This window comes from Fukomys damarensis, unplaced genomic scaffold (assembly GCF_012274545.1).
Source record: "Fukomys damarensis isolate Sample0158 unplaced genomic scaffold, DMR_v1.0_HiC HiC_scaffold_12, whole genome shotgun sequence".
Lineage (NCBI taxonomy): Eukaryota > Metazoa > Chordata > Mammalia > Rodentia > Bathyergidae > Fukomys > Fukomys damarensis.
The window spans coordinates 31,521,776-31,527,774 of NW_022900924.1; the positions used below are offsets into that span (position 1 = coordinate 31,521,776).

General features: G+C 36.3%; 1 protein-coding gene across 1 annotated transcript in view; it reads left to right on the forward strand.

Moving 5' to 3' along the window:
- Window positions 1-3,887: 3,887 nt before the first annotated feature.
- Prkci (protein kinase C iota) overlaps window positions 3,888-5,999 on the forward strand; it is a 53,358-nt gene continuing 51,246 nt past the window's right edge. Inside the window, exon 1 of the mRNA XM_010632384.3 lies at window positions 3,888-4,169. The gene's annotated coding sequence lies outside the window, so the exon portion shown is untranslated. The remainder of the gene's footprint in view (window positions 4,170-5,999) is intronic.

Genomic DNA, 5,999 nt, shown 5'->3' on the forward strand with positions numbered 1-5,999 from the left:
AAAAAAAAAAAAAAAAAAAAAAGATTTAAGAACAAAGTATGTCTTTTACTGGTGTATTTTCTTCCCAGCTTCCAATTCTACCAGCTGTAGTTAACCACTTTTGAAATTCTATTGTTTCATTAAATTTGTTGAAAGATTAGGAATTAGCAAAGTATTCTCTCTTGACTATGTTTAGTTATCCTTGTTACCTCTATAATTTAAGTAATATACCTTTAGGTTTGAAAAAAATAGCATAAAATTTACTGTTATTTGTCTTTGAGTGTGCAGTTTAGCAGTATTAAGCATATTCATATTGTACAACAGTCTCTGGAACTTTTCCCCTTTTACACGACTGAAATTGTATCTATTAAAAGAACTACTCCCCATTTAACCCTCTTCCTAGCCCAAGGCAATCATTCTACTTTCTGTTTCAATGAATTTGACTGCACTAGATAGATGTTATCAGTGGGATCGTACAGTATTCGTCATGTGTGTGGGTGATTGGCTTGTTTAATTAGAATGATGTCCTCATCCATGTGATGGTGTGTTTCAGAATTGCCTTTCTTTTTGAGGTTGACCATTGTATGTACAATACCACTTTTTATTTGTCTGTTCATCTATGGGTGGACACTTGAGTTGCTTCCACCTCTTGACTGTTGTAATTCTGCTCTGAACGTGGGAGTGCAAATCTTTTGAGATCCTTTCAATTCCTTCCATGTCAAAATTATGTTTTTAATTATTTGAGGAGCTTGCATACTGTTTTTTATAGCTGTTAAACCATTTTACATTCCTATCAACAGAGTACAAAAGTTCCTGTATTTTAACATCCTTGACAGCACTTACTCTGTTTTTTTATAGTAGTCATTCTAGTAGATATAAAGTGATACAGTGATTTTTGATTTACATTTTCCTGATGGTTGGTGATATTGAGCATAATTTCATATGCTCATTGGCCATTTTTATATGTTTGGAGAAATTCTGTTGAAGTCAACTGTTGCTTATTTTCTAATTGAGTTGTGTTCTCTTCTTTCTTGCTTTTATTTATTTATTTATTTGATAGCAGGGATCGAACTCGAGTCCTTGTGCTTGTGAGACAGGCGGCAGAACCACTGAGCTAAATCCCCAGCTCTTGCTTTTATTTTTAAATTATTAGTTTTAGGCATTATATTGACTTTATCCTAGGAAAGAGACATTTTGAAATGACATTTAATTTCTCCACATCTTGATTTTTCTTAGTGATGTTTGCATTGTGAAGGTTTTTAGTTCCTTCTTGCCTTCCCTCCCTCTCTGCCTTCCTCTCTTCCTTTCTGGGATTGAACCCAAGGCACTGACCTACAGCCTTAGCTCCCCCACTCACCTTTTGGTACTGGGGATCAAACTTGGGTCCTCACGTTTGTGAGGCAGACACCAGAACCACTGAGCTAAATCCCTGACTCCTTAGCCCTTTTTTAAAAGAATTGTTTTGCTGGGTGTGTTGGCATACTCTGTAATCCCAGCACTCCGGAGGCTGAGGTCGGAGAATTGCTGCAAGTTGGAGGCCAGCCTGGGCTACATAGTGAGTTGAAGATCAGCCTGAACTACATAGTGAGACCCTGTCTCCAAATAAAAAAAGTTTCTTTTTATTTGGAGACAGGGTCTCAGTGAGTTGTCCAGGTGGAGATTAAACTTTTTATTTTCCTGCCTCAGCCTCCTAGAGTGTATTCTTTTCTTTACATTATAAATACTTTAATAATACCTATAATGAGCATTTTAATAATTGTTCTGCACTTGAAACGCCAAGTAATAGGATCAAATGCTTAGAAAAGAAAACTAATCTTATGTCAATAAAACTTTCCTCTCTTAAATGTGCATCTCATCTTTGCTATTTGTGGCTGGCATATTGTCTTTTCTTTTCTTTTTTTGAGATAAGGTCTCACTATGGTGTTCTGGCTGGCCTTGAACGCACTGTAGCCTGGACTTGGGGCACTCCTCCTGCCTTGTCCTCCCAAGTGCTGGGCTTACAGGTGTGTGCCACCATGCCCAGCTTGGTACACTGCCTTGATCATATTTATCCCATCTGTTTACAGTCATCTGGAATTTTTTCATACTTTCTGGCCTACTTCTGGTGCTTTTTTTTTTAACTAAGAATTTTATAATCTTTCATTTTAGTTTTCTGTCATACCATTGGACTCTTAGGAAGGGATACAGATGTGTTTACTTCTACCATATTAAAATACAAGTGTCTGTGAGTTGCTTTTAGAAGAGAATTATTTTGTATCTGTAATGAGGTTTTACTTCTATTTAAAGTACTATGTGAAAATATAATTTAAAAATTATTAAATCCTATATACTAGGCACTCTTGTAAGTATTTAAAATATTCATTCATTAAATCCTTGTAACATCATTTTAGTTATTATTGTCCCCATTTTATACATGAGAAAATGAAGGCACAGAGAAGGTAAGTAACTCAGCTCAGGCCACAGCTAGCTGATGATCCACAGCTTGTATTCAAACCTATCCTAGTTTACCAGATCCTAAGGTTTTAGCTACCTCTTGTGTGCCATATACAGTTTCTGGAGTACTTTATTTCCTTTTTCTTTACTTAGAGTCCATCCTGGTACATTTCTCTTTGCTCAGCATGTATTAATTGAACATTCACTGTGGGCCAGACCCTGCCTCAGGTGTTGGTGACACAGCAGTGAGGAAAACCAAGTGCCTGCTCTCATGGATATTGTGTGTAGTCAGGGAGAAAATAGTGTAAAACTGTAACTTATAAATGTTGGCAATGTCTATGCTTTTAAGAACAAGAAAACTAACTAGTTTCATGTGATCCGGTAATTTAATCTCTAAAACAAGGATTATATTTTTTCACTAGTCAGTCTCTTAACAGTGAAACTGACCGTGTCCATTATGTTTTTGCTGAAAAATATCATACAATAATGATCATGCTGCTATGGCCTGAATGTTTGTGTCCCCTCAAGGCTTGTCGAAACCTAATCCACAGGTAATAGTGGTAGAAGGTGGGCCTTTGTGAGGTGATTGTGCCCTCATGAATGGGATTAGCACCTTGTGAAGGAGACCCCTGAGAGGAAGTCAGCCCCTTCTCCACAGGAGGACACAACTAGAAGACCATTCTGTGAAGCAGAAATCAAACCCTCGCTTGACACTGAATGTGTCAGTAATTCGGTCTTGGACTTCTCTGTCTCCAGAACTGAGAAATAAACTTCTCTGTTTCATAAACTGTGGTATTTTATTGCAGCAAGCTGAAACAGCTAAGGCACAGGCATTGTATGATTTCTGCTATGCAAAGTGGTATCTCAGGAGATGAACTTGCAGGAAGTTTATTCAGGAGTGATCTTGGGAGTGGTAGCTATGGGAGAGAGGAAAGGAAAGAAGCTTTCTTAGTCTCCTTGAGCTGCTGTAATAAAGTACCATAGATGGGGAATTTATAAAGAACAATTTATTTCTCATGTTTCAGAGGTTATAAATCCAAGATCAAGGTTCCTGATGAGGGATCTTGATTTCTTTTTCCAGGGTGGTATCTTGCTGCTACATCCTCCAGAAGAAATGAAGGCTTGGTCCTTAACTGGTGGAAGGGATGGAAAGACAAAAAGGAGCCCTGGTTTTTATTAGTTCCCTGCCTTTTATTAAAGCACTAATACATTCATGAGGGCCAAGGCACTCATGACTTAGTCACTTCCTGAAAGGCCTGACTTCTTATTACATCATAGTGAGAATTAAGATTCAACATGAATTTTTCAGGACACACATTCAAGCCATTGCACAGCTTAGGCAAAACAAACAAACAAACACAAAAACAAACAAACAAAAAACAAAGCTGTCCTGAAGTCTCCACAGAAATCTTAGTTGATCTTCCAGGAAGTTCTGTGGATGGGATGACATGCAGGAGGTTTCCGGAGTTTGCAACTTTCCTGAGTTGCACCTAGGGCCTTTGTACTTCTGCATCCCATCAGTCACTGGGTGTTGCCCGGGGTAGGGGATGTTACCGTAGGGTGGAGTCAAACTTCTGAAATGGGTGCTAAGTGAAGACTGTGGATAGCAGCACTCTGAGTGTGGAGATAATAAACACTCCATTTTGCTGATAGGGATTCTAGGGGTGGCAGAAGCCAGGGGAAAGGCCAGAGCACAGCATCCACCACAAAGGTCCTTAGTTTGGACTTGAATTTCTATTTCCTACTGTGAAACTGTGGTAAGTATTCCTTAGTACTTTGCCTTTTAAGTCTGTAAAGTGAGATTTAGTGTGTCTAGTTTGACAGCTGTTGTAAAGGTTAAATGAGATAAGGCTGTCTGAACACCTGGAATATAAGAAGTATTCTATAAATTTTTGTAGGAAAAGAACATAAATACAGTAGTAGTTTTTTCTCATGAAAAGTGCATCTGCTCACACACCCAAAAAAAGGTGCATCTGCAAAAACAGATGTCTCAGCTGGGTGTGGTAGTGCACACCTGTAGACCCTGCACTTCAGCCTGAACTATATAGTGAGGCACTCTCTCCAAAAAAAGTATCTCATATAAAGTATTTTTTTTATTTAGCCAAATGATATATGAATCTCTATTGTTTTAGTAGTTACATGAATAAATGTAAAAGTCCAGGAATTTTTACCTTCTAGTTCTTTATAATTTAGTTAAGGCTATGTTATCAGTATATGATTGTTAAATAACAAAAGATAGAACATCAGATACACGTTGAACAGGTTTAGAATTACAAACCATAGGGCTTGTGTGGTTGAAAAGTTTAGTTGAAACTCATTGCAAAGTAGTTTTTCTGGTTCTCCTCTGTATTCTGAGGGACTGCCAGGATTGAACTTGTGTAATCAAGATGTTAATGTGTGGGCTTGTAAGCAAACCAGCTGCCTTTAGTAGAGTATGTTGGGGTTGTAGGGTCAAAGTTGAAAGTAGAAGTTAGAATTAGATTATCAAGATTCTTAAATACTACCCAGAGTTAAAATTACAGATTTAATAGTTCTCTATGTACAGATAGTTTAAACATTGACTATGAACTAAGTTTGAGAGTGAGAATGAATAAATGAATGTGAGATAAGTTATAAAGAATGTCTTCTTCCAGGCATAGAGGTGCATGCCATAATGTCAGCTGTCTAGGAGGCTGATGCAGGAGGATCGTGAATGCAGAGCCAGCTTGGGCAATCTAGTGAGCCCCTATGTCAAAATAAAATATAGATAAAATTGGGAATATAGCTTAGTGGTTGATTACTTACCTAGCATGAGGCTCTGGATTCAATCCCTAATGCCACACACACACACATGCACACACACTCTCTCACAGAAAAAAAAAGAAAGCATGCCTTGTGATTGAAGACAAAAGGTGGCATATATGTTCAAAATAGCAGGCTGCGGGCCAGGGCAGCAAGACTGCAGCTGTAATTTTTTTGCAGATGACTAAAGTTTTTAACTCCTCATTTACTATTTGGTATTCCAGCTAAAGTTCATAATTCTAACAGTGTTGATTTCTTTTTTTCCAAAAAATTAAAAATTATTGTTTTAATTTTTATTATTACATGTCTGCAGTACATAATGATTACATTCATTGAGGGGAATTGGTACATGTATATAACACATCTTAACTCCTTTTTTCCCCTTCCCTTCTACCGCCCTTTCTATTTTGCCAGAGTCAGATTTATATATTTATTTTATAAGTCCTTATAAAGTAAATTATCATACATACAGATTAACAGGTTAACATGCCAAAAAACATAAAATACATAAGACATTTACACTGAAACAAGGTACATTTTTAGATACATTTGTCCATGCTGAATGGCAATAACTTTTCTTCTCTTTTTTGCATGTTGTCTGTCTTTTATTTTGTACTTTATGTATTGAATTTTATATATACATATATATATACATATATATATATACATATATATGTATATATGTATATATAAAAATAATATATTAAACTATATTAATACATAATATATAACATATAAAACTATATTATATAATATATAATATATAAAACTTATGTGTGTGTGTGTATATATATATATATATATAT